This window comes from Schistocerca serialis, chromosome 4, assembly GCF_023864345.2.
Source record: "Schistocerca serialis cubense isolate TAMUIC-IGC-003099 chromosome 4, iqSchSeri2.2, whole genome shotgun sequence".
NCBI classification, from domain to species: domain Eukaryota; kingdom Metazoa; phylum Arthropoda; class Insecta; order Orthoptera; family Acrididae; genus Schistocerca; species Schistocerca serialis.
In genome coordinates, this window is record NC_064641.1 from 194,806,121 (window position 1) to 194,829,751 (window position 23,631).

Below are 23,631 nucleotides of genomic sequence, written 5' to 3' on the forward strand. Positions count from 1 at the left end.
ACTCACGATCTCAGCGACGGCTTTCTGCAGTCCCAGCGTCAGTGTCAGTGTGAGGTGAACCGATAGCCAGAGTAAGCAGCGGTCGTCGCGAAAACTCAGTATTCTTAAAACGGAAATTTTCGTCTTGTTGAGAATGGCGTCACTGGTTTGCACCCGCATTCGCCCACACATGTCACATGTGTGCGAAAATGTTTGCTCCTCTTTACGCAAAATCGCACGCACACGGTAGGATTCGAACCTACGCTCCCAGAGGGATTCTGATTTCGAGTCAGACGCCTTAACCACTCGGCCACGACTGCCGTTAGCGCGGTGTTCTCCGGACACATGCAACTGCTACCGTTTAAAGCACTGTGGTGTCAGAAAACGGCATAGCTGCATTATTTTCTGTAGCGTCTCCACCGCTACCAGACGAATCGCTACCAAAGTATTAAAATTTCCGCCTGGACAGGGACTTGAAACCGGGGCCCTTAGGTTAAAAGCCTAATGCTCTACCGACTGAGCTATCCGAGCTCACACGAGGCTGCAAAACCTCCCACGACGCACAACTATACATTGACTCATGTCCTTTACTGTTGTGCAATCGCTGTATGGGGCCGTTAACAAATAAAACGTCGCCTAAATGCTGTCTACAAACTTATCGCGCTAAGCTCGTAACACACTATCGAAGACTGCTGGCACATGATGCAACAACAAATTGCATCAGTTGTTACGTCTCATACGTTGGAGCAGAGAATTTACGTGTTTTGTCGACACTCACTGGGCAATTGGAAAATTCACAAGCATTTCGAATGCAATGTTTCCCACGCTTTCGCTCATTTCACGGTTCCGTTGAAGACGTTCTTCACCACCTGACACAGAAAAAGGAATGCAGTCGGTAGGATATTTTTAATTCTTTTGCTTCTAGGGGAGTTAGTTGTCTAGTGAGTTCCTCTTATGGCATGCACTAGACAACCAGAACAGCTACAGGAGAGAGTCATTTTTGTTGTCAGCGGTAGTTGCATTATCACAAACGCAGAGTAATTCCATTGGCGTCGCATCAAAACGAATCGGTGCCGAAACCCGGGATCGAACCAGGGACCTTTAGATCTTCAGTCTAACGCTCTCCCAACTGAGCTATTTCGGCTGACGTAGAAGGTTGTCATTTGCATGTGTTCATTAACCTCTGCCTCGTTGCCAATTTCACAGTCACCTTCGTCTGATAAGACACAGGGGCGCTGAAAGGCGAGCAGCCGATGCAGTGAAGTTACACACACATTTCTTCTTCTTCCGTCATCGTAACAAGCAAACATGTCGACTCGATTCGTGTAATATTGACTTCGCTGACGCTAGAAAACCCGTGCTATATCGATGCCAGGGGCAACTCGTGTGCGGAGAACGAGACACAAGAAGGAGTGAGTCTCTCCACCGTATGAGAGGCAGTATCTTGCAGATACACACGGTAAAACATTCGACTTGCGTTAGCTCACACGTCATCGTCTGCAAGCTAAAATGGACACATCTGCACTGCCCAGTGAGGCGACACTTGTACTAACACCTGGTGGACGCCTGTGAGACGCGGAGATGAGCTGCGGCTTCTGGGCGCGACTGTAGCGCTGCGCCCTGGATCAAATAGCACTGCACATTGCTGGTGACCCACGTGTTTAGTAGTGACGCAACTGCTAGGATGCAGCTGAACGTCCGCCATTTGAGAGCGAGAAAATTTTCGCAGTCGGCAGGACTCGAACCTACGCTCCCAGAGGGAATCTGATTTCAAGTCAGACGCCTTAACCACTCGGCCACGACTGCCGGTGGCGGAAGCGACTCCCGACAACTGAAACCGCCATCTTTAGAAGCAATCTGGTGGCAGAAAACGGCGTGGCCTCACTCTTTCCTGTACGGTTTCCATTAGCCGTTACGAAAGTGTATTAATTTTCGCCCAGACAGGGACTTGAACCCAGGTGTATTAATTTTCGCCCAGACAGGGACTTGAACCCAGGACCCTTCGGTTGAAAACCTAACGCTCTACCGACTCAGCTATGCGGACCCACGCAAGAGCATTATCGTACAGCTGCGTGGTGTGCGAGTGATTCGCATGTCGTAATTACTGGCTTACGGCTCCAATGGCGACTTCACAGACTTCCCACTGACGCACCGCTGACGCTAGTTTTCTGCCGTCTTAAAACGATGGACATACCTCCAAGCAGCTGCGAGATCTTAAGAAAAGAAACGCTGCACCACTGCTTTTGCCGCACTCGAGTGATTGAAATTGCGATTCTTAAAAAGAAAATGAGATGTTCGCTCTGTCCATCACTTTCGAGCACATCTGTGTACTCACGATCTCAGCGACGGCTTTCTGCAGTCCCAGCGTCAGTGTCAGTGTGAGGTGAACCGATAGCCAGAGTAAGCAGCGGTCGTCGCGAAAACTCAGTATTCTTAAAACGGAAATTTTCGTCTTGTTGAGAATGGCGTCACTGGTTTGCACCCGCATTCGCCCACACATGTCACATGTGTGCGAAAATGTTTGCTCCTCTTTACGCAAAATCGCACGCAGACGGTAGGATTCGAACCTACGCTCCCAGAGGGAATCTGATTTCGAGTCAGACGCCTTAACCACTCGGCCACGACTGCCGTTAGCGCGGTGTTCTCCGGACACATGCAACTGCTACCGTTTAAAGCACTGTGGTGTCAGAAAACGGCATAGCTGCATTATTTTCTGTAGCGTCTCCACCGCTACCAGACGAATCGCTACCAAAGTATTAAAATTTCCGCCTGGACAGGGACTTGAAACCGGGGCCCTTAGGTTAAAAGCCTAATGCTCTACCGACTGAGCTATCCGAGCTCACACGAGGCTGCAAAACCTCCCACGACGCACAACTATACATTGACTCATGTCCTTTACTGTTGTGCAATCGCTGTATGGGGCCGTTAACAAATAAAACGTCGCCTAAATGCTGTCTACAAACTTATCGCGCTAAGCTCGTAACACACTATCGAAGACTGCTGGCACATGATGCAACAACAAATTGCATCAGTTGTTACGTCTCATACGTTGGAGCAGAGAATTTACGTGTTTTGTCGACACTCACTGGGCAATTGGAAAATTCACAAGCATTTCGAATGCAATGTTTCCCACGCTTTCGCTCATTTCACGGTTCCGTTGAAGACGTTCTTCACCACCTGACACAGAAAAAGGAATGCAGTCGGTAGGATATTTTTAATTCTTTTGCTTCTAGGGGAGTTAGTTGTCTAGTGAGTTCCTCTTATGGCATGCACTAGACAACCAGAACAGCTACAGGAGAGAGTCATTTTTGTTGTCAGCGGTAGTTGCATTATCACAAACGCAGAGTAATTCCATTGGCGTCGCATCAAAACGAATCGGTGCCGAAACCCGGGATCGAACCAGGGACCTTTAGATCTTCAGTCTAACGCTCTCCCAACTGAGCTATTTCGGCTGACGTTGAAGGTTGTCATTTGCATGTGTTCATTAACCTCTGCCTCGTTGCCAATTTCACAGTCACCTTCGTCTGATAAGACACAGGGGCGCTGAAAGGCGAGCAGCCGATGCAGTGAAGTTACACACACATTTCTTCTTCTTCCGTCATCGTAACAAGCAAACATGTCGACTCGATTCGTGTAATATTGACTTCGCTGACGCTAGAAAACCCGTGCTATATCGATGCCAGGGGCAACTCGTGTGCGGAGAACGAGACACAAGAAGGAGTGAGTCTCTCCACCGTATGAGAGGCAGTATCTTGCAGATACACACGGTAAAACATTCGACTTGCGTTAGCTCACACGTCATCGTCTGCAAGCTAAAATGGACACATCTGCACTGCCCAGTGAGGCGACACTTGTACTAACACCTGGTGGACGCCTGTGAGACGCGGAGATGAGCTGCGGCTTCTGGGCGCGACTGTAGCGCTGCGCCCTGGATCAAATAGCACTGCACATTGCTGGTGACCCACGTGTTTAGTAGTGACGCAACTGCTAGGATGCAGCTGAACGTCCGCCATTTGAGAGCGAGAAAATTTTCGCAGTCGGCAGGACTCGAACCTACGCTCCCAGAGGGAATCTGATTTCAAGTCAGACGCCTTAACCACTCGGCCACGACTGCCGGTGGCGGAAGCGACTCCCGACAACTGAAACCGCCATCTTTAGAAGCAATCTGGTGGCAGAAAACGGCGTGGCCTCACTCTTTCCTGTACGGTTTCCATTAGCCGTTACGAAAGTGTATTAATTTTCGCCCAGACAGGGACTTGAACCCAGGTGTATTAATTTTCGCCCAGACAGGGACTTGAACCCAGGACCCTTCGGTTGAAAACCTAACGCTCTACCGACTCAGCTATGCGGACCCACGCAAGAGCATTATCGTACAGCTGCGTGGTGTGCGAGTGATTCGCATGTCGTAATTACTGGCTTACGGCTCCAATGGCGACTTCACAGACTTCCCACTGACGCACCGCTGACGCTAGTTTTCTGCCGTCTTAAAACGATGGACATACCTCCAAGCAGCTGCGAGATCTTAAGAAAAGAAACGCTGCACCACTGCTTTTGCCGCACTCGAGTGATTGAAATTGCGATTCTTAAAAAGAAAATGAGATGTTCGCTCTGTCCATCACTTTCGAGCACATCTGTGTACTCACGATCTCAGCGACGGCTTTCTGCAGTCCCAGCGTCAGTGTCAGTGTGAGGTGAACCGATAGCCAGAGTAAGCAGCGGTCGTCGCGAAAACTCAGTATTCTTAAAACGGAAATTTTCGTCTTGTTGAGAATGGCGTCACTGGTTTGCACCCGCATTCGCCCACACATGTCACATGTGTGCGAAAATGTTTGCTCCTCTTTACGCAAAATCGCACGCAGACGGTAGGATTCGAACCTACGCTCCCAGAGGGAATCTGATTTCGAGTCAGACGCCTTAACCACTCGGCCACGACTGCCGTTAGCGCGGTGTTCTCCGGACACATGCAACTGCTACCGTTTAAAGCACTGTGGTGTCAGAAAACGGCATAGCTGCATTATTTTCTGTAGCGTCTCCACCGCTACCAGACGAATCGCTACCAAAGTATTAAAATTTCCGCCTGGACAGGGACTTGAAACCGGGGCCCTTAGGTTAAAAGCCTAATGCTCTACCGACTGAGCTATCCGAGCTCACACGAGGCTGCAAAACCTCCCACGACGCACAACTATACATTGACTCATGTCCTTTACTGTTGTGCAATCGCTGTATGGGGCCGTTAACAAATAAAACGTCGCCTAAATGCTGTCTACAAACTTATCGCGCTAAGCTCGTAACACACTATCGAAGACTGCTGGCACATGATGCAACAACAAATTGCATCAGTTGTTACGTCTCATACGTTGGAGCAGAGAATTTACGTGTTTTGTCGACACTCACTGGGCAATTGGAAAATTCACAAGCATTTCGAATGCAATGTTTCCCACGCTTTCGCTCATTTCACGGTTCCGTTGAAGACGTTCTTCACCACCTGACACAGAAAAAGGAATGCAGTCGGTAGGATATTTTTAATTCTTTTGCTTCTAGGGGAGTTAGTTGTCTAGTGAGTTCCTCTTATGGCATGCACTAGACAACCAGAACAGCTACAGGAGAGAGTCATTTTTGTTGTCAGCGGTAGTTGCATTATCACAAACGCAGAGTAATTCCATTGGCGTCGCATCAAAACGAATCGGTGCCGAAACCCGGGATCGAACCAGGGACCTTTAGATCTTCAGTCTAACGCTCTCCCAACTGAGCTATTTCGGCTGACGTTGAAGGTTGTCATTTGCATGTGTTCATTAACCTCTGCCTCGTTGCCAATTTCACAGTCACCTTCGTCTGATAAGACACAGGGGCGCTGAAAGGCGAGCAGCCGATGCAGTGAAGTTACACACACATTTCTTCTTCTTCCGTCATCGTAACAAGCAAACATGTCGACTCGATTCGTGTAATATTGACTTCGCTGACGCTAGAAAACCCGTGCTATATCGATGCCAGGGGCAACTCGTGTGCGGAGAACGAGACACAAGAAGGAGTGAGTCTCTCCACCGTATGAGAGGCAGTATCTTGCAGATACACACGGTAAAACATTCGACTTGCGTTAGCTCACACGTCATCGTCTGCAAGCTAAAATGGACACATCTGCACTGCCCAGTGAGGCGACACTTGTACTAACACCTGGTGGACGCCTGTGAGACGCGGAGATGAGCTGCGGCTTCTGGGCGCGACTGTAGCGCTGCGCCCTGGATCAAATAGCACTGCACATTGCTGGTGACCCACGTGTTTAGTAGTGACGCAACTGCTAGGATGCAGCTGAACGTCCGCCATTTGAGAGCGAGAAAATTTTCGCAGTCGGCAGGACTCGAACCTACGCTCCCAGAGGGAATCTGATTTCAAGTCAGACGCCTTAACCACTCGGCCACGACTGCCGGTGGCGGAAGCGACTCCCGACAACTGAAACCGCCATCTTTAGAAGCAATCTGGTGGCAGAAAACGGCGTGGCCTCACTCTTTCCTGTACGGTTTCCATTAGCCGTTACGAAAGTGTATTAATTTTCGCCCAGACAGGGACTTGAACCCAGGTGTATTAATTTTCGCCCAGACAGGGACTTGAACCCAGGACCCTTCGGTTGAAAACCTAACGCTCTACCGACTCAGCTATGCGGACCCACGCAAGAGCATTATCGTACAGCTGCGTGGTGTGCGAGTGATTCGCATGTCGTAATTACTGGCTTACGGCTCCAATGGCGACTTCACAGACTTCCCACTGACGCACCGCTGACGCTAGTTTTCTGCCGTCTTAAAACGATGGACATACCTCCAAGCAGCTGCGAGATCTTAAGAAAAGAAACGCTGCACCACTGCTTTTGCCGCACTCGAGTGATTGAAATTGCGATTCTTAAAAAGAAAATGAGATGTTCGCTCTGTCCATCACTTTCGAGCACATCTGTGTACTCACGATCTCAGCGACGGCTTTCTGCAGTCCCAGCGTCAGTGTCAGTGTGAGGTGAACCGATAGCCAGAGTAAGCAGCGGTCGTCGCGAAAACTCAGTATTCTTAAAACGGAAATTTTCGTCTTGTTGAGAATGGCGTCACTGGTTTGCACCCGCATTCGCCCACACATGTCACATGTGTGCGAAAATGTTTGCTCCTCTTTACGCAAAATCGCACGCACACGGTAGGATTCGAACCTACGCTCCCAGAGGGAATCTGATTTCGAGTCAGACGCCTTAACCACTCGGCCACGACTGCCGTTAGCGCGGTGTTCTCCGGACACATGCAACTGCTACCGTTTAAAGCACTGTGGTGTCAGAAAACGGCATAGCTGCATTATTTTCTGTAGCGTCTCCACCGCTACCAGACGAATCGCTACCAAAGTATTAAAATTTCCGCCTGGACAGGGACTTGAAACCGGGGCCCTTAGGTTAAAAGCCTAATGCTCTACCGACTGAGCTATCCGAGCTCACACGAGGCTGCAAAACCTCCCACGACGCACAACTATACATTGACTCATGTCCTTTACTGTTGTGCAATCGCTGTATGGGGCCGTTAACAAATAAAACGTCGCCTAAATGCTGTCTACAAACTTATCGCGCTAAGCTCGTAACACACTATCGAAGACTGCTGGCACATGATGCAACAACAAATTGCATCAGTTGTTACGTCTCATACGTTGGAGCAGAGAATTTACGTGTTTTGTCGACACTCACTGGGCAATTGGAAAATTCACAAGCATTTCGAATGCAATGTTTCCCACGCTTTCGCTCATTTCACGGTTCCGTTGAAGACGTTCTTCCCCACCTGACACAGAAAAAGGAATGCAGTCGGTAGGATATTTTTAATTCTTTTGCTTCTAGGGGAGTTAGTTGTCTAGTGAGTTCCTCTTATGGCATGCACTAGACAACCAGAACAGCTACAGGAGAGAGTCATTTTTGTTGTCAGCGGTAGTTGCATTATCACAAACGCAGAGTAATTCCATTGGCGTCGCATCAAAACGAATCGGTGCCGAAACCCGGGATCGAACCAGGGACCTTTAGATCTTCAGTCTAACGCTCTCCCAACTGAGCTATTTCGGCTGACGTTGAAGGTTGTCATTTGCATGTGTTCATTAACCTCTGCCTCGTTGCCAATTTCACAGTCACCTTCGTCTGATAAGACACAGGGGCGCTGAAAGGCGAGCAGCCGATGCAGTGAAGTTACACACACATTTCTTCTTCTTCCGTCATCGTAACAAGCAAACATGTCGACTCGATTCGTGTAATATTGACTTCGCTGACGCTAGAAAACCCGTGCTATATCGATGCCAGGGGCAACTCGTGTGCGGAGAACGAGACACAAGAAGGAGTGAGTCTCTCCACCGTATGAGAGGCAGTATCTTGCAGATACACACGGTAAAACATTCGACTTGCGTTAGCTCACACGTCATCGTCTGCAAGCTAAAATGGACACATCTGCACTGCCCAGTGAGGCGACACTTGTACTAACACCTGGTGGACGCCTGTGAGACGCGGAGATGAGCTGCGGCTTCTGGGCGCGACTGTAGCGCTGCGCCCTGGATCAAATAGCACTGCACATTGCTGGTGACCCACGTGTTTAGTAGTGACGCAACTGCTAGGATGCAGCTGAACGTCCGCCATTTGAGAGCGAGAAAATTTTCGCAGTCGGCAGGACTCGAACCTACGCTCCCAGAGGGAATCTGATTTCAAGTCAGACGCCTTAACCACTCGGCCACGACTGCCGGTGGCGGAAGCGACTCCCGACAACTGAAACCGCCATCTTTAGAAGCAATCTGGTGGCAGAAAACGGCGTGGCCTCACTCTTTCCTGTACGGTTTCCATTAGCCGTTACGAAAGTGTATTAATTTTCGCCCAGACAGGGACTTGAACCCAGGTGTATTAATTTTCGCCCAGACAGGGACTTGAACCCAGGACCCTTCGGTTGAAAACCTAACGCTCTACCGACTCAGCTATGCGGACCCACGCAAGAGCATTATCGTACAGCTGCGTGGTGTGCGAGTGATTCGCATGTCGTAATTACTGGCTTACGGCTCCAATGGCGACTTCACAGACTTCCCACTGACGCACCGCTGACGCTAGTTTTCTGCCGTCTTAAAACGATGGACATACCTCCAAGCAGCTGCGAGATCTTAAGAAAAGAAACGCTGCACCACTGCTTTTGCCGCACTCGAGTGATTGAAATTGCGATTCTTAAAAAGAAAATGAGATGTTCGCTCTGTCCATCACTTTCGAGCACATCTGTGTACTCACGATCTCAGCGACGGCTTTCTGCAGTCCCAGCGTCAGTGTCAGTGTGAGGTGAACCGATAGCCAGAGTAAGCAGCGGTCGTCGCGAAAACTCAGTATTCTTAAAACGGAAATTTTCGTCTTGTTGAGAATGGCGTCACTGGTTTGCACCCGCATTCGCCCACACATGTCACATGTGTGCGAAAATGTTTGCTCCTCTTTACGCAAAATCGCACGCACACGGTAGGATTCGAACCTACGCTCCCAGAGGGAATCTGATTTCGAGTCAGACGCCTTAACCACTCGGCCACGACTGCCGTTAGCGCGGTGTTCTCCGGACACATGCAACTGCTACCGTTTAAAGCACTGTGGTGTCAGAAAACGGCATAGCTGCATTATTTTCTGTAGCGTCTCCACCGCTACCAGACGAATCGCTACCAAAGTATTAAAATTTCCGCCTGGACAGGGACTTGAAACCGGGGCCCTTAGGTTAAAAGCCTAATGCTCTACCGACTGAGCTATCCGAGCTCACACGAGGCTGCAAAACCTCCCACGACGCACAACTATACATTGACTCATGTCCTTTACTGTTGTGCAATCGCTGTATGGGGCCGTTAACAAATAAAACGTCGCCTAAATGCTGTCTACAAACTTATCGCGCTAAGCTCGTAACACACTATCGAAGACTGCTGGCACATGATGCAACAACAAATTGCATCAGTTGTTACGTCTCATACGTTGGAGCAGAGAATTTACGTGTTTTGTCGACACTCACTGGGCAATTGGAAAATTCACAAGCATTTCGAATGCAATGTTTCCCACGCTTTCGCTCATTTCACGGTTCCGTTGAAGACGTTCTTCCCCACCTGACACAGAAAAAGGAATGCAGTCGGTAGGATATTTTTAATTCTTTTGCTTCTAGGGGAGTTAGTTGTCTAGTGAGTTCCTCTTATGGCATGCACTAGACAACCAGAACAGCTACAGGAGAGAGTCATTTTTGTTGTCAGCGGTAGTTGCATTATCACAAACGCAGAGTAATTCCATTGGCGTCGCATCAAAACGAATCGGTGCCGAAACCCGGGATCGAACCAGGGACCTTTAGATCTTCAGTCTAACGCTCTCCCAACTGAGCTATTTCGGCTGACGTTGAAGGTTGTCATTTGCATGTGTTCATTAACCTCTGCCTCGTTGCCAATTTCACAGTCACCTTCGTCTGATAAGACACAGGGGCGCTGAAAGGCGAGCAGCCGATGCAGTGAAGTTACACACACATTTCTTCTTCTTCCGTCATCGTAACAAGCAAACATGTCGACTCGATTCGTGTAATATTGACTTCGCTGACGCTAGAAAACCCGTGCTATATCGATGCCAGGGGCAACTCGTGTGCGGAGAACGAGACACAAGAAGGAGTGAGTCTCTCCACCGTATGAGAGGCAGTATCTTGCAGATACACACGGTAAAACATTCGACTTGCGTTAGCTCACACGTCATCGTCTGCAAGCTAAAATGGACACATCTGCACTGCCCAGTGAGGCGACACTTGTACTAACACCTGGTGGACGCCTGTGAGACGCGGAGATGAGCTGCGGCTTCTGGGCGCGACTGTAGCGCTGCGCCCTGGATCAAATAGCACTGCACATTGCTGGTGACCCACGTGTTTAGTAGTGACGCAACTGCTAGGATGCAGCTGAACGTCCGCCATTTGAGAGCGAGAAAATTTTCGCAGTCGGCAGGACTCGAACCTACGCTCCCAGAGGGAATCTGATTTCAAGTCAGACGCCTTAACCACTCGGCCACGACTGCCGGTGGCGGAAGCGACTCCCGACAACTGAAACCGCCATCTTTAGAAGCAATCTGGTGGCAGAAAACGGCGTGGCCTCACTCTTTCCTGTACGGTTTCCATTAGCCGTTACGAAAGTGTATTAATTTTCGCCCAGACAGGGACTTGAACCCAGGTGTATTAATTTTCGCCCAGACAGGGACTTGAACCCAGGACCCTTCGGTTGAAAACCTAACGCTCTACCGACTCAGCTATGCGGACCCACGCAAGAGCATTATCGTACAGCTGCGTGGTGTGCGAGTGATTCGCATGTCGTAATTACTGGCTTACGGCTCCAATGGCGACTTCACAGACTTCCCACTGACGCACCGCTGACGCTAGTTTTCTGCCGTCTTAAAACGATGGACATACCTCCAAGCAGCTGCGAGATCTTAAGAAAAGAAACGCTGCACCACTGCTTTTGCCGCACTCGAGTGATTGAAATTGCGATTCTTAAAAAGAAAATGAGATGTTCGCTCTGTCCATCACTTTCGAGCACATCTGTGTACTCACGATCTCAGCGACGGCTTTCTGCAGTCCCAGCGTCAGTGTCAGTGTGAGGTGAACCGATAGCCAGAGTAAGCAGCGGTCGTCGCGAAAACTCAGTATTCTTAAAACGGAAATTTTCGTCTTGTTGAGAATGGCGTCACTGGTTTGCACCCGCATTCGCCCACACATGTCACATGTGTGCGAAAATGTTTGCTCCTCTTTACGCAAAATCGCACGCACACGGTAGGATTCGAACCTACGCTCCCAGAGGGAATCTGATTTCGAGTCAGACGCCTTAACCACTCGGCCACGACTGCCGTTAGCGCGGTGTTCTCCGGACACATGCAACTGCTACCGTTTAAAGCACTGTGGTGTCAGAAAACGGCGTAGCTGCATTATTTTCTGTAGCGTCTCCACCGCTACCAGACGAATCGCTACCAAAGTATTAAAATTTCCGCCTGGACAGGGACTTGAAACCGGGGCCCTTAGGTTAAAAGCCTAATGCTCTACCGACTGAGCTATCCGAGCTCACACGAGGCTGCAAAACCTCCCACGACGCACAACTATACATTGACTCATGTCCTTTACTGTTGTGCAATCGCTGTATGGGGCCGTTAACAAATAAAACGTCGCCTAAATGCTGTCTACAAACTTATCGCGCTAAGCTCGTAACACACTATCGAAGACTGCTGGCACATGATGCAACAACAAATTGCACCAGTTGTTACGTCTCATACGTTGGAGCAGAGAATTTACGTGTTTTGTCGACACTCACTGGGCAATTGGAAAATTCACAAGCATTTCGAATGCAATGTTTCCCACGCTTTCGCTCATTTCACGGTTCCGTTGAAGACGTTCTTCACCACCTGACACAGAAAAAGGAATGCAGTCGGTAGGATATTTTTAATTCTTTTGCTTCTAGGGGAGTTAGTTGTCTAGTGAGTTCCTCTTATGGCATGCACTAGACAACCAGAACAGCTACAGGAGAGAGTCATTTTTGTTGTCAGCGGTAGTTGCATTATCACAAACGCAGAGTAATTCCATTGGCGTCGCATCAAAACGAATCGGTGCCGAAACCCGGGATCGAACCAGGGACCTTTAGATCTTCAGTCTAACGCTCTCCCAACTGAGCTATTTCGGCTGACGGTGAAGGTTGTCATTTGCATGTGTTCATTAACGTCTGCCTCGTTGCCAATTTCACAGTCACCTTCGTCTGATAAGACACAGGGGCGCTGAAAGGCGAGCAGCCGATGCAGTGAAGTTACACACACATTTCTTCTTCTTCCGTCATCGTAACAAGCAAACATGTCGACTCGATTCGTGTAATATTGACTTCGCTGACGCTAGAAAACCCGTGCTATATCGATGCCAGGGGCAACTCGTGTGCGGAGAACGAGACACAAGAAGGAGTGAGTCTCTCCACCGTATGAGAGGCAGTATCTTGCAGATACACACGGTAAAACATTCGACTTGCGTTAGCTCACACGTCATCGTCTGCAAGCTAAAATGGACACATCTGCACTGCCCAGTGAGGCGACACTTGTACTAACACCTGGTGGACGCCTGTGAGACGCGGAGATGAGCTGCGGCTTCTGGGCGCGACTGTAGCGCTGCGCCCTGGATCAAATAGCACTGCACATTGCTGGTGACCCACGTGTTTAGTAGTGACGCAACTGCTAGGATGCAGCTGAACGTCCGCCATTTGAGAGCGAGAAAATTTTCGCAGTCGGCAGGACTCGAACCTACGCTCCCAGAGGGAATCTGATTTCAAGTCAGACGCCTTAACCACTCGGCCACGACTGCCGGTGGCGGAAGCGACTCCCGACAACTGAAACCGCCATCTTTAGAAGCAATCTGGTGGCAGAAAACGGCGTGGCCTCACTCTTTCCTGTACGGTTTCCATTAGCCGTTACGAAAGTGTATTAATTTTCGCCCAGACAGGGACTTGAACCCAGGTGTATTAATTTTCGCCCAGACAGGGACTTGAACCCAGGACCCTTCGGTTGAAAACCTAACGCTCTACCGACTCAGCTATGCGGACCCACGCAAGAGCATTATCGTACAGCTGCGTGGTGTGCGAGTGATTCGCATGTCGTAATTACTGGCTTACGGCTCCAATGGCGACTTCACAGACTTCCCACTGACGCACCGCTGACGCTAGTTTTCTGCCGTCTTAAAACGATGGACATACCTCCAAGCAGCTGCGAGATCTTAAGAAAAGAAACGCTGCACCACTGCTTTTGCCGCACTCGAGTGATTGAAATTGCGATTCTTAAAAAGAAAATGAGATGTTCGCTCTGTCCATCACTTTCGAGCACATCTGTGTACTCACGATCTCAGCGACGGCTTTCTGCAGTCCCAGCGTCAGTGTCAGTGTGAGGTGAACCGATAGCCAGAGTAAGCAGCGGTCGTCGCGAAAACTCAGTATTCTTAAAACGGAAATTTTCGTCTTGTTGAGAATGGCGTCACTGGTTTGCACCCGCATTCGCCCACACATGTCACATGTGTGCGAAAATGTTTGCTCCTCTTTACGCAAAATCGCACGCACACGGTAGGATTCGAACCTACGCTCCCAGAGGGAATCTGATTTCGAGTCAGACGCCTTAACCACTCGGCCACGACTGCCGTTAGCGCGGTGTTCTCCGGACACATGCAACTGCTACCGTTTAAAGCACTGTGGTGTCAGAAAACGGCGTAGCTGCATTATTTTCTGTAGCGTCTCCACCGCTACCAGACGAATCGCTACCAAAGTATTAAAATTTCCGCCTGGACAGGGACTTGAAACCGGGGCCCTTAGGTTAAAAGCCTAATGCTCTACCGACTGAGCTATCCGAGCTCACACGAGGCTGCAAAACCTCCCACGACGCACAACTATACATTGACTCATGTCCTTTACTGTTGTGCAATCGCTGTATGGGGCCGTTAACAAATAAAACGTCGCCTAAATGCTGTCTACAAACTTATCGCGCTAAGCTCGTAACACACTATCGAAGACTGCTGGCACATGATGCAACAACAAATTGCACCAGTTGTTACGTCTCATACGTTGGAGCAGAGAATTTACGTGTTTTGTCGACACTCACTGGGCAATTGGAAAATTCACAAGCATTTCGAATGCAATGTTTCCCACGCTTTCGCTCATTTCACGGTTCCGTTGAAGACGTTCTTCACCACCTGACACAGAAAAAGGAATGCAGTCGGTAGGATATTTTTAATTCTTTTGCTTCTAGGGGAGTTAGTTGTCTAGTGAGTTCCTCTTATGGCATGCACTAGACAACCAGAACAGCTACAGGAGAGAGTCATTTTTGTTGTCAGCGGTAGTTGCATTATCACAAACGCAGAGTAATTCCATTGGCGTCGCATCAAAACGAATCGGTGCCGAAACCCGGGATCGAACCAGGGACCTTTAGATCTTCAGTCTAACGCTCTCCCAACTGAGCTATTTCGGCTGACGGTGAAGGTTGTCATTTGCATGTGTTCATTAACGTCTGCCTCGTTGCCAATTTCACAGTCACCTTCGTCTGATAAGACACAGGGGCGCTGAAAGGCGAGCAGCCGATGCAGTGAAGTTACACACACATTTCTTCTTCTTCCGTCATCGTAACAAGCAAACATGTCGACTCGATTCGTGTAATATTGACTTCGCTGACGCTAGAAAACCCGTGCTATATCGATGCCAGGGGCAACTCGTGTGCGGAGAACGAGACACAAGAAGGAGTGAGTCTCTCCACCGTATGAGAGGCAGTATCTTGCAGATACACACGGTAAAACATTCGACTTGCGTTAGCTCACACGTCATCGTCTGCAAGCTAAAATGGACACATCTGCACTGCCCAGTGAGGCGACACTTGTACTAACACCTGGTGGACGCCTGTGAGACGCGGAGATGAGCTGCGGCTTCTGGGCGCGACTGTAGCGCTGCGCCCTGGATCAAATAGCACTGCACATTGCTGGTGACCCACGTGTTTAGTAGTGACGCAACTGCTAGGATGCAGCTGAACGTCCGCCATTTGAGAGCGAGAAAATTTTCGCAGTCGGCAGGACTCGAACCTACGCTCCCAGAGGGAATCTGATTTCAAGTCAGACGCCTTAACCACTCGGCCACGACTGCCGGTGGCGGAAGCGACTCCCGACAACTGAAACCGCCATCTTTAGAAGCAATCTGGTGGCAGAAAACGGCGTGGCCTCACTCTTTCCTGTACGGTTTCCATTAGCCGTTACGAAAGTGTATTAATTTTCGCCCAGACAGGGACTTGAACCCAGGTGTATTAATTTTCGCCCAGACAGGGACTTGAACCCAGGACCCTTCGGTTGAAAACCTAACGCTCTACCGACTCAGCTATGCGGACCCACGCAAGAGCATTATCGTACAGCTGCGTGGTGTGCGAGTGATTCGCATGTCGTAATTACTGGCTTACGGCTCCAATGGCGACTTCACAGACTTCCCACTGACGCACCGCTGACGCTAGTTTTCTGCCGTCTTAAAACGATGGACATACCTCCAAGCAGCTGCGAGATCTTAAGAAAAGAAACGCTGCACCACTGCTTTTGCCGCACTCGAGTGATTGAAATTGCGATTCTTAAAAAGAAAATGAGATGTTCGCTCTGTCCATCACTTTCGAGCACATCTGTGTACTCACGATCTCAGCGACGGCTTTCTGCAGTCCCAGCGTCAGTGTCAGTGTGAGGTGAACCGATAGCCAGAGTAAGCAGCGGTCGTCGCGAAAACTCAGTATTCTTAAAACGGAAATTTTCGTCTTGTTGAGAATGGCGTCACTGGTTTGCACCCGCATTCGCCCACACATGTCACATGTGTGCGAAAATGTTTGCTCCTCTTTACGCAAAATCGCACGCACACGGTAGGATTCGAACCTACGCTCCCAGAGGGAATCTGATTTCGAGTCAGACGCCTTAACCACTCGGCCACGACTGCCGTTAGCGCGGTGTTCTCCGGACACATGCAACTGCTACCGTTTAAAGCACTGTGGTGTCAGAAAACGGCGTAGCTGCATTATTTTCTGTAGCGTCTCCACCGCTACCAGACGAATCGCTACCAAAGTATTAAAATTTCCGCCTGGACAGGGACTTGAAACCGGGGCCCTTAGGTTAAAAGCCTAATGCTCTACCGACTGAGCTATCCGAGCTCACACGAGGCTGCAAAACCTCCCACGACGCACAACTATACATTGACTCATGTCCTTTACTGTTGTGCAATCGCTGTATGGGGCCGTTAACAAATAAAACGTCGCCTAAATGCTGTCTACAAACTTATCGCGCTAAGCTCGTAACACACTATCGAAGACTGCTGGCACATGATGCAACAACAAATTGCACCAGTTGTTACGTCTCATACGTTGGAGCAGAGAATTTACGTGTTTTGTCGACACTCACTGGGCAATTGGAAAATTCACAAGCATTTCGAATGCAATGTTTCCCACGCTTTCGCTCATTTCACGGTTCCGTTGAAGACGTTCTTCACCACCTGACACAGAAAAAGGAATGCAGTCGGTAGGATATTTTTAATTCTTTTGCTTCTAGGGGAGTTAGTTGTCTAGTGAGTTCCTCTTATGGCATGCACTAGACAACCAGAACAGCTACAGGAGAGAGTCATTTTTGTTGTCAGCGGTAGTTGCATTATCACAAACGCAGAGTAATTCCATTGGCGTCGCATCAAAACGAATCGGTGCCGAAACCCGGGATCGAACCAGGGACCTTTAGATCTTCAGTCTAACGCTCTCCCAACTGAGCTATTTCGGCTGACGGTGAAGGTTGTCATTTGCATGTGTTCATTAACGTCTGCCTCGTTGCCAATTTCACAGTCACCTTCGTCTGATAAGACACAGGGGCGCTGAAAGGCGAGCAGCCGATGCAGTGAAGTTACACACACATTTCTTCTTCTTCCGTCATCGTAACAAGCAAACATGTCGACTCGATTCGTGTAATATTGACTTCGCTGACGCTAGAAAACCCGTGCTATATCGATGCCAGGGGCAACTCGTGTGCGGAGAACGAGACACAAGAAGGAGTGAGTCTCTCCACCGTATGAGAGGCAGTATCTTGCAGATACACACGGTAAAACATTCGACTTGCGTTAGCTCACACGTCATCGTCTGCAAGCTAAAATGGACACATCTGCACTGCCCAGTGAGGCGACACTTGTACTAACACCTGGTGGACGCCTGTGAGACGCGGAGATGAGCTGCGGCTTCTGGGCGCGACTGTAGCGCTGCGCCCTGGATCAAATAGCACTGCACATTGCTGGTGACCCACGTGTTTAGTAGTGACGCAACTGCTAGGATGCAGCTGAACGTCCGCCATTTGAGAGCGAGAAAATTTTCGCAGTCGGCAGGACTCGAACCTACGCTCCCAGAGGGAATCTGATTTCAAGTCAGACGCCTTAACCACTCGGCCACGACTGCCGGTGGCGGAAGCGACTCCCGACAACTGAAACCGCCATCTTTAGAAGCAATCTGGTGGCAGAAAACGGCGTGGCCTCACTCTTTCCTGTACGGTTTCCATTAGCCGTTACGAAAGTGTATTAATTTTCGCCCAGACAGGGACTTGAACCCAGGTGTATTAATTTTCGCCCAGACAGGGACTTGAACCCAGGACCCTTCGGTTGAAAACCTAACGCTCTACCGACTCAGCTATGCGGACCCACGCAAGAGCATTATCGTACAGCTGCGTGGTGTGCGAGTGATTCGCATGTCGTAATTACTGGCTTACGGCTCCAATGGCGACTTCACAGACTTCCCACTGACGCACCGCTGACGCTAGTTTTCTGCCGTCTTAAAACGATGGACATACCTCCAAGCAGCTGCGAGATCTTAAGAAAAGAAACGCTGCACCACTGCTTTTGCCGCACTCGAGTGATTGAAATTGCGATTCTTAAAAAGAAAATGAGATGTTCGCTCTGTCCATCACTTTCGAGCACATCTGTGTACTCACGATCTCAGCGACGGCTTTCTGCAGTCCCAGCGTCAGTGTCAGTGTGAGGTGAACCGATAGCCAGAGTAAGCAGCGGTCGTCGCGAAAACTCAGTATTCTTAAAACGGAAATTTTCGTCTTGTTGAGAATGGCGTCACTGGTTTGCACCCGCATTCGCCCACACATGTCACATGTGTGCGAAAATGTTTGCTCCTCTTTACGCAAAATCGCACGCACACGGTAGGATTCGAACCTACGCTCCCAGAGGGAATCTGATTTCGAGTCAGACGCCTTAACCACTCGGCCACGACTGCCGTTAGCGCGGTGTTCTCCGGACACATGCAACTGCTACCGTTTAAAGCACTGTGGTGTCAGAAAACGGCGTAGCTGCATTATTTTCTGTAGCGTCTCCACCGCTACCAGACGAATCGCTACCAAAGTATTAAAATTTCCGCCTGGACAGGGACTTGAAACCGGGGCCCTTAGGTTAAAAGCCTAATGCTCTACCGACTGAGCTATCCGAGCTCACACGAGGCTGCAAAACCTCCCACGACGCACAACTATACATTGACTCATGTCCTTTACTGTTGTGCAATCGCTGTATGGGGCCGTTAACAAATAAAACGTCGCCTAAATGCTGTCTACAAACTTATCGCGCTAAGCTCGTAACACACTATCGAAGACTGCTGGCACATGATGCAACAACAAATTGCACCAGTTGTTACGTCTCATACGTTGGAGCAGAGAATTTACGTGTTTTGTCGACACTCACTGGGCAATTGGAAAATTCACAAGCATTTCGAATGCAATGTTTCCCACGCTTTCGCTCATTTCACGGTTCCGTTGAAGACGTTCTTCACCACCTGACACAGAAAAAGGAATGCAGTCGGTAGGATATTTTTAATTCTTTTGCTTCTAGGGGAGTTAGTTGTCTAGTGAGTTCCTCTTATGGCATGCACTAGACAACCAGAACAGCTACAGGAGAGAGTCATTTTTGTTGTCAGCGGTAGTTGCATTATCACAAACGCAGAGTAATTCCATTGGCGTCGCATCAAAACGAATCGGTGCCGAAACCCGGGATCGAACCAGGGACCTTTAGATCTTCAGTCTAACGCTCTCCCAACTGAGCTATTTCGGCTGACGGTGAAGGTTGTCATTTGCATGTGTTCATTAACGTCTGCCTCGTTGCCAATTTCACAGTCACCTTCGTCTGATAAGACACAGGGGCGCTGAAAGGCGAGCAGCCGATGCAGTGAAGTTACACACACATTTCTTCTTCTTCCGTCATCGTAACAAGCAAACATGTCGACTCGATTCGTGTAATATTGACTTCGCTGACGCTAGAAAACCCGTGCTATATCGATGCCAGGGGCAACTCGTGTGCGGAGAACGAGACACAAGAAGGAGTGAGTCTCTCCACCGTATGAGAGGCAGTATCTTGCAGATACACACGGTAAAACATTCGACTTGCGTTAGCTCACACGTCATCGTCTGCAAGCTAAAATGGACACATCTGCACTGCCCAGTGAGGCGACACTTGTACTAACACCTGGTGGACGCCTGTGAGACGCGGAGATGAGCTGCGGCTTCTGGGCGCGACTGTAGCGCTGCGCCCTGGATCAAATAGCACTGCACATTGCTGGTGACCCACGTGTTTAGTAGTGACGCAACTGCTAGGATGCAGCTGAACGTCCGCCATTTGAGAGCGAGAAAATTTTCGCAGTCGGCAGGACTCGAACCTACGCTCCCAGAGGGAATCTGATTTCAAGTCAGACGCCTTAACCACTCGGCCACGACTGCCGGTGGCGGAAGCGACTCCCGACAACTGAAACCGCCATCTTTAGAAGCAATCTGGTGGCAGAAAACGGCGTGGCCTCACTCTTTCCTGTACGGTTTCCATTAGCCGTTACGAAAGTGTATTAATTTTCGCCCAGACAGGGACTTGAACCCAGGTGTATTAATTTTCGCCCAGACAGGGACTTGAACCCAGGACCCTTCGGTTGAAAACCTAACGCTCTACCGACTCAGCTATGCGGACCCACGCAAGAGCATTATCGTACAGCTGCGTGGTGTGCGAGTGATTCGCATGTCGTAATTACTGGCTTACGGCTCCAATGGCGACTTCACAGACTTCCCACTGACGCACCGCTGACGCTAGTTTTCTGCCGTCTTAAAACGATGGACATACCTCCAAGCAGCTGCGAGATCTTAAGAAAAGAAACGCTGCACCACTGCTTTTGCCGCACTCGAGTGATTGAAATTGCGATTCTTAAAAAGAAAATGAGATGTTCGCTCTGTCCATCACTTTCGAGCACATCTGTGTACTCACGATCTCAGCGACGGCTTTCTGCAGTCCCAGCGTCAGTGTCAGTGTGAGGTGAACCGATAGCCAGAGTAAGCAGCGGTCGTCGCGAAAACTCAGTATTCTTAAAACGGAAATTTTCGTCTTGTTGAGAATGGCGTCACTGGTTTGCACCCGCATTCGCCCACACATGTCACATGTGTGCGAAAATGTTTGCTCCTCTTTACGCAAAATCGCACGCACACGGTAGGATTCGAACCTACGCTCCCAGAGGGAATCTGATTTCGAGTCAGACGCCTTAACCACTCGGCCACGACTGCCGTTAGCGCGGTGTTCTCCGGACACATGCAACTGCTACCGTTTAAAGCACTGTGGTGTCAGAAAACGGCGTAGCTGCATTATTTTCTGTAGCGTCTCCACCGCTACCAGACGAATCGCTACCAAAGTATTAAAATTTCCGCCTGGACAGGGACTTGAAACCGGGGCCCTTAGGTTAAAAGCCTAATGCTCTACCGACTGAGCTATCCGAGCTCACACGAGGCTGCAAAACCTCCCACGACGCACAACTATACATTGACTCATGTCCTTTACTGTTGTGCAATCGCTGTATGGGGCCGTTAACAAATAAAACGTCGCCTAAATGCTGTCTACAAACTTATCGCGCTAAGCTCGTAACACACTATCGAAGACTGCTGGCACATGATGCAACAACAAATTGCACCAGTTGTTACGTCTCATACGTTGGAGCAGAGAATTTACGTGTTTTGTCGACACTCACTGGGCAATTGGAAAATTCACAAGCATTTCGAATGCAATGTTTCCCACGCTTTCGCTCATTTCACGGTTCCGTTGAAGACGTTCTTCACCACCTGACACAGAAAAAGGAATGCAGTCGGTAGGATATTTTTAATTCTTTTGCTTCTAGGGGAGTTAGTTGTCTAGTGAGTTCCTCTTATGGCATGCACTAGACAACCAGAACAGCTACAGGAGAGAGTCATTTTTGTTGTCAGCGGTAGTTGCATTATCACAAACGCAGAGTAATTCCATTGGCGTCGCATCAAAACGAATCGGTGCCGAAACCCGGGATCGAACCAGGGACCTTTAGATCTTCAGTCTAACGCTCTCCCAACTGAGCTATTTCGGCTGACGGTGAAGGTTGTCATTTGCATGTGTTCATTAACGTCTGCCTCGTTGCCAATTTCACAGTCACCTTCGTCTGATAAGACACAGGGGCGCTGAAAGGCGAGCAGCCGATGCAGTGAAGTTACACACACATTTCTTCTTCTTCCGTCATCGTAACAAGCAAACATGTCGACTCGATTCGTGTAATATTGACTTCGCTGACGCTAGAAAACCCGTGCTATATCGATGCCAGGGGCAACTCGTGTGCGGAGAACGAGACACAAGAAGGAGTGAGTCTCTCCACCGTATGAGAGGCAGTATCTTGCAGATACACACGGTAAAACATTCGACTTGCGTTAGCTCACACGTCATCGTCTGCAAGCTAAAATGGACACATCTGCACTGCCCAGTGAGGCGACACTTGTACTAACACCTGGTGGACGCCTGTGAGACGCGGAGATGAGCTGCGGCTTCTGGGCGCGACTGTAGCGCTGCGCCCTGGATCAAATAGCACTGCACATTGCTGGTGACCCACGTGTTTAGTAGTGACGCAACTGCTAGGATGCAGCTGAACGTCCGCCATTTGAGAGCGAGAAAATTTTCGCAGTCGGCAGGACTCGAACCTACGCTCCCAGAGGGAATCTGATTTCAAGTCAGACGCCTTAACCACTCGGCCACGACTGCCGGTGGCGGAAGCGACTCCCGACAACTGAAACCGCCATCTTTAGAAGCAATCTGGTGGCAGAAAACGGCGTGGCCTCACTCTTTCCTGTACGGTTTCCATTAGCCGTTACGAAAGTGTATTAATTTTCGCCCAGACAGGGACTTGAACCCAGGTGTATTAATTTTCGCCCAGACAGGGACTTGAACCCAGGACCCTTCGGTTGAAAACCTAACGCTCTACCGACTCAGCTATGCGGACCCACGCAAGAGCATTATCGTACAGCTGCGTGGTGTGCGAGTGATTCGCATGTCGTAATTACTGGCTTACGGCTCCAATGGCGACTTCACAGACTTCCCACTGACGCACCGCTGACGCTAGTTTTCTGCCGTCTTAAAACGATGGACATACCTCCAAGCAGCTGCGAGATCTTAAGAAAAGAAACGCTGCACCACTGCTTTTGCCGCACTCGAGTGATTGAAATTGCGATTCTTAAAAAGAAAATGAGATGTTCGCTCTGTCCATCACTTTCGAGCACATCTGTGTACTCACGATCTCAGCGACGGCTTTCTGCAGTCCCAGCGTCAGTGTCAGTGTGAGGTGAACCGATAGCCAGAGTAAGCAGCGGTCGTCGCGAAAACTCAGTATTCTTAAAACGGAAATTTTCGTCTTGTTGAGAATGGCGTCACTGGTTTGCACCCGCATTCGCCCACACATGTCACATGTGTGCGAAAATGTTTGCTCCTCTTTACGCAAAATCGCACGCACACGGTAGGATTCGAACCTACGCTCCCAGAGGGAATCTGATTTCGAGTCAGACGCCTTAACCACTCGGCCACGACTGCCGTTAGCGCGGTGTTCTCCGGACACATGCAACTGCTACCGTTTAAAGCACTGTGGTGTCAGAAAACGGCGTAGCTGCATTATTTTCTGTAGCGTCTCCACCGCTACCAGACGAATCGCTACCAAAGTATTAAAATTTCCGCCTGGACAGGGACTTGAAACCGGGGCCCTTAGGTTAAAAGCCTAATGCTCTACCGACTGAGCTATCCGAGCTCACACGAGGCTGCAAAACCTCCCACGACGCACAACTATAC

General features: G+C 49.6%; 42 non-coding genes across 42 annotated transcripts; all 42 read right to left on the reverse strand.

Annotated features, from left to right (window-relative positions):
- Positions 1–217: 217 nt before the first annotated feature.
- Positions 218–299, reverse strand: Trnas-cga (transfer RNA serine (anticodon CGA)). Its single transcript has one exon. It is a non-coding gene; the product is annotated as a tRNA-Ser (tRNA).
- A 138-nt stretch (positions 300–437) lies between these two features.
- On the reverse strand, positions 438–510 carry Trnak-uuu (transfer RNA lysine (anticodon UUU)). The gene has a single exon. It is a non-coding gene; the product is annotated as a tRNA-Lys (tRNA).
- Positions 511–1,050: 540 nt separating this feature from the next.
- Trnaf-gaa (transfer RNA phenylalanine (anticodon GAA)) lies at positions 1,051–1,123 on the reverse strand. Its single transcript has one exon. It is a non-coding gene; the product is annotated as a tRNA-Phe (tRNA).
- Positions 1,124–1,703: 580 nt separating this feature from the next.
- Positions 1,704–1,785, reverse strand: Trnas-uga (transfer RNA serine (anticodon UGA)). Its single transcript has one exon. It is a non-coding gene; the product is annotated as a tRNA-Ser (tRNA).
- A 740-nt stretch (positions 1,786–2,525) lies between these two features.
- Trnas-cga (transfer RNA serine (anticodon CGA)) lies at positions 2,526–2,607 on the reverse strand. The gene has a single exon. It is a non-coding gene; the product is annotated as a tRNA-Ser (tRNA).
- Positions 2,608–2,745: 138 nt separating this feature from the next.
- On the reverse strand, positions 2,746–2,818 carry Trnak-uuu (transfer RNA lysine (anticodon UUU)). The gene has a single exon. It is a non-coding gene; the product is annotated as a tRNA-Lys (tRNA).
- Positions 2,819–3,358: 540 nt separating this feature from the next.
- Trnaf-gaa (transfer RNA phenylalanine (anticodon GAA)) lies at positions 3,359–3,431 on the reverse strand. Its single transcript has one exon. It is a non-coding gene; the product is annotated as a tRNA-Phe (tRNA).
- Positions 3,432–4,011: 580 nt separating this feature from the next.
- On the reverse strand, positions 4,012–4,093 carry Trnas-uga (transfer RNA serine (anticodon UGA)). Its single transcript has one exon. It is a non-coding gene; the product is annotated as a tRNA-Ser (tRNA).
- Positions 4,094–4,833: 740 nt separating this feature from the next.
- Positions 4,834–4,915, reverse strand: Trnas-cga (transfer RNA serine (anticodon CGA)). Its single transcript has one exon. It is a non-coding gene; the product is annotated as a tRNA-Ser (tRNA).
- A 138-nt stretch (positions 4,916–5,053) lies between these two features.
- Trnak-uuu (transfer RNA lysine (anticodon UUU)) lies at positions 5,054–5,126 on the reverse strand. Its single transcript has one exon. It is a non-coding gene; the product is annotated as a tRNA-Lys (tRNA).
- A 540-nt stretch (positions 5,127–5,666) lies between these two features.
- On the reverse strand, positions 5,667–5,739 carry Trnaf-gaa (transfer RNA phenylalanine (anticodon GAA)). Its single transcript has one exon. It is a non-coding gene; the product is annotated as a tRNA-Phe (tRNA).
- A 580-nt stretch (positions 5,740–6,319) lies between these two features.
- Trnas-uga (transfer RNA serine (anticodon UGA)) lies at positions 6,320–6,401 on the reverse strand. Its single transcript has one exon. It is a non-coding gene; the product is annotated as a tRNA-Ser (tRNA).
- Positions 6,402–7,141: 740 nt separating this feature from the next.
- On the reverse strand, positions 7,142–7,223 carry Trnas-cga (transfer RNA serine (anticodon CGA)). Its single transcript has one exon. It is a non-coding gene; the product is annotated as a tRNA-Ser (tRNA).
- A 138-nt stretch (positions 7,224–7,361) lies between these two features.
- On the reverse strand, positions 7,362–7,434 carry Trnak-uuu (transfer RNA lysine (anticodon UUU)). Its single transcript has one exon. It is a non-coding gene; the product is annotated as a tRNA-Lys (tRNA).
- Positions 7,435–7,974: 540 nt separating this feature from the next.
- Trnaf-gaa (transfer RNA phenylalanine (anticodon GAA)) lies at positions 7,975–8,047 on the reverse strand. Its single transcript has one exon. It is a non-coding gene; the product is annotated as a tRNA-Phe (tRNA).
- Positions 8,048–8,627: 580 nt separating this feature from the next.
- On the reverse strand, positions 8,628–8,709 carry Trnas-uga (transfer RNA serine (anticodon UGA)). The gene has a single exon. It is a non-coding gene; the product is annotated as a tRNA-Ser (tRNA).
- A 740-nt stretch (positions 8,710–9,449) lies between these two features.
- Trnas-cga (transfer RNA serine (anticodon CGA)) lies at positions 9,450–9,531 on the reverse strand. The gene has a single exon. It is a non-coding gene; the product is annotated as a tRNA-Ser (tRNA).
- A 138-nt stretch (positions 9,532–9,669) lies between these two features.
- Trnak-uuu (transfer RNA lysine (anticodon UUU)) lies at positions 9,670–9,742 on the reverse strand. Its single transcript has one exon. It is a non-coding gene; the product is annotated as a tRNA-Lys (tRNA).
- A 540-nt stretch (positions 9,743–10,282) lies between these two features.
- Positions 10,283–10,355, reverse strand: Trnaf-gaa (transfer RNA phenylalanine (anticodon GAA)). The gene has a single exon. It is a non-coding gene; the product is annotated as a tRNA-Phe (tRNA).
- A 580-nt stretch (positions 10,356–10,935) lies between these two features.
- On the reverse strand, positions 10,936–11,017 carry Trnas-uga (transfer RNA serine (anticodon UGA)). The gene has a single exon. It is a non-coding gene; the product is annotated as a tRNA-Ser (tRNA).
- A 740-nt stretch (positions 11,018–11,757) lies between these two features.
- Trnas-cga (transfer RNA serine (anticodon CGA)) lies at positions 11,758–11,839 on the reverse strand. The gene has a single exon. It is a non-coding gene; the product is annotated as a tRNA-Ser (tRNA).
- Positions 11,840–11,977: 138 nt separating this feature from the next.
- Trnak-uuu (transfer RNA lysine (anticodon UUU)) lies at positions 11,978–12,050 on the reverse strand. The gene has a single exon. It is a non-coding gene; the product is annotated as a tRNA-Lys (tRNA).
- A 540-nt stretch (positions 12,051–12,590) lies between these two features.
- Trnaf-gaa (transfer RNA phenylalanine (anticodon GAA)) lies at positions 12,591–12,663 on the reverse strand. The gene has a single exon. It is a non-coding gene; the product is annotated as a tRNA-Phe (tRNA).
- A 580-nt stretch (positions 12,664–13,243) lies between these two features.
- Positions 13,244–13,325, reverse strand: Trnas-uga (transfer RNA serine (anticodon UGA)). The gene has a single exon. It is a non-coding gene; the product is annotated as a tRNA-Ser (tRNA).
- Positions 13,326–14,065: 740 nt separating this feature from the next.
- On the reverse strand, positions 14,066–14,147 carry Trnas-cga (transfer RNA serine (anticodon CGA)). The gene has a single exon. It is a non-coding gene; the product is annotated as a tRNA-Ser (tRNA).
- A 138-nt stretch (positions 14,148–14,285) lies between these two features.
- On the reverse strand, positions 14,286–14,358 carry Trnak-uuu (transfer RNA lysine (anticodon UUU)). Its single transcript has one exon. It is a non-coding gene; the product is annotated as a tRNA-Lys (tRNA).
- A 540-nt stretch (positions 14,359–14,898) lies between these two features.
- Trnaf-gaa (transfer RNA phenylalanine (anticodon GAA)) lies at positions 14,899–14,971 on the reverse strand. Its single transcript has one exon. It is a non-coding gene; the product is annotated as a tRNA-Phe (tRNA).
- Positions 14,972–15,551: 580 nt separating this feature from the next.
- On the reverse strand, positions 15,552–15,633 carry Trnas-uga (transfer RNA serine (anticodon UGA)). Its single transcript has one exon. It is a non-coding gene; the product is annotated as a tRNA-Ser (tRNA).
- A 740-nt stretch (positions 15,634–16,373) lies between these two features.
- On the reverse strand, positions 16,374–16,455 carry Trnas-cga (transfer RNA serine (anticodon CGA)). The gene has a single exon. It is a non-coding gene; the product is annotated as a tRNA-Ser (tRNA).
- A 138-nt stretch (positions 16,456–16,593) lies between these two features.
- On the reverse strand, positions 16,594–16,666 carry Trnak-uuu (transfer RNA lysine (anticodon UUU)). Its single transcript has one exon. It is a non-coding gene; the product is annotated as a tRNA-Lys (tRNA).
- Positions 16,667–17,206: 540 nt separating this feature from the next.
- Trnaf-gaa (transfer RNA phenylalanine (anticodon GAA)) lies at positions 17,207–17,279 on the reverse strand. Its single transcript has one exon. It is a non-coding gene; the product is annotated as a tRNA-Phe (tRNA).
- Positions 17,280–17,859: 580 nt separating this feature from the next.
- Positions 17,860–17,941, reverse strand: Trnas-uga (transfer RNA serine (anticodon UGA)). Its single transcript has one exon. It is a non-coding gene; the product is annotated as a tRNA-Ser (tRNA).
- A 740-nt stretch (positions 17,942–18,681) lies between these two features.
- On the reverse strand, positions 18,682–18,763 carry Trnas-cga (transfer RNA serine (anticodon CGA)). Its single transcript has one exon. It is a non-coding gene; the product is annotated as a tRNA-Ser (tRNA).
- A 138-nt stretch (positions 18,764–18,901) lies between these two features.
- On the reverse strand, positions 18,902–18,974 carry Trnak-uuu (transfer RNA lysine (anticodon UUU)). Its single transcript has one exon. It is a non-coding gene; the product is annotated as a tRNA-Lys (tRNA).
- Positions 18,975–19,514: 540 nt separating this feature from the next.
- On the reverse strand, positions 19,515–19,587 carry Trnaf-gaa (transfer RNA phenylalanine (anticodon GAA)). The gene has a single exon. It is a non-coding gene; the product is annotated as a tRNA-Phe (tRNA).
- Positions 19,588–20,167: 580 nt separating this feature from the next.
- On the reverse strand, positions 20,168–20,249 carry Trnas-uga (transfer RNA serine (anticodon UGA)). The gene has a single exon. It is a non-coding gene; the product is annotated as a tRNA-Ser (tRNA).
- A 740-nt stretch (positions 20,250–20,989) lies between these two features.
- On the reverse strand, positions 20,990–21,071 carry Trnas-cga (transfer RNA serine (anticodon CGA)). The gene has a single exon. It is a non-coding gene; the product is annotated as a tRNA-Ser (tRNA).
- Positions 21,072–21,209: 138 nt separating this feature from the next.
- Positions 21,210–21,282, reverse strand: Trnak-uuu (transfer RNA lysine (anticodon UUU)). Its single transcript has one exon. It is a non-coding gene; the product is annotated as a tRNA-Lys (tRNA).
- Positions 21,283–21,822: 540 nt separating this feature from the next.
- Trnaf-gaa (transfer RNA phenylalanine (anticodon GAA)) lies at positions 21,823–21,895 on the reverse strand. The gene has a single exon. It is a non-coding gene; the product is annotated as a tRNA-Phe (tRNA).
- Positions 21,896–22,475: 580 nt separating this feature from the next.
- On the reverse strand, positions 22,476–22,557 carry Trnas-uga (transfer RNA serine (anticodon UGA)). Its single transcript has one exon. It is a non-coding gene; the product is annotated as a tRNA-Ser (tRNA).
- A 740-nt stretch (positions 22,558–23,297) lies between these two features.
- Trnas-cga (transfer RNA serine (anticodon CGA)) lies at positions 23,298–23,379 on the reverse strand. The gene has a single exon. It is a non-coding gene; the product is annotated as a tRNA-Ser (tRNA).
- Positions 23,380–23,517: 138 nt separating this feature from the next.
- On the reverse strand, positions 23,518–23,590 carry Trnak-uuu (transfer RNA lysine (anticodon UUU)). Its single transcript has one exon. It is a non-coding gene; the product is annotated as a tRNA-Lys (tRNA).
- Positions 23,591–23,631: the final 41 nt, after the last annotated feature.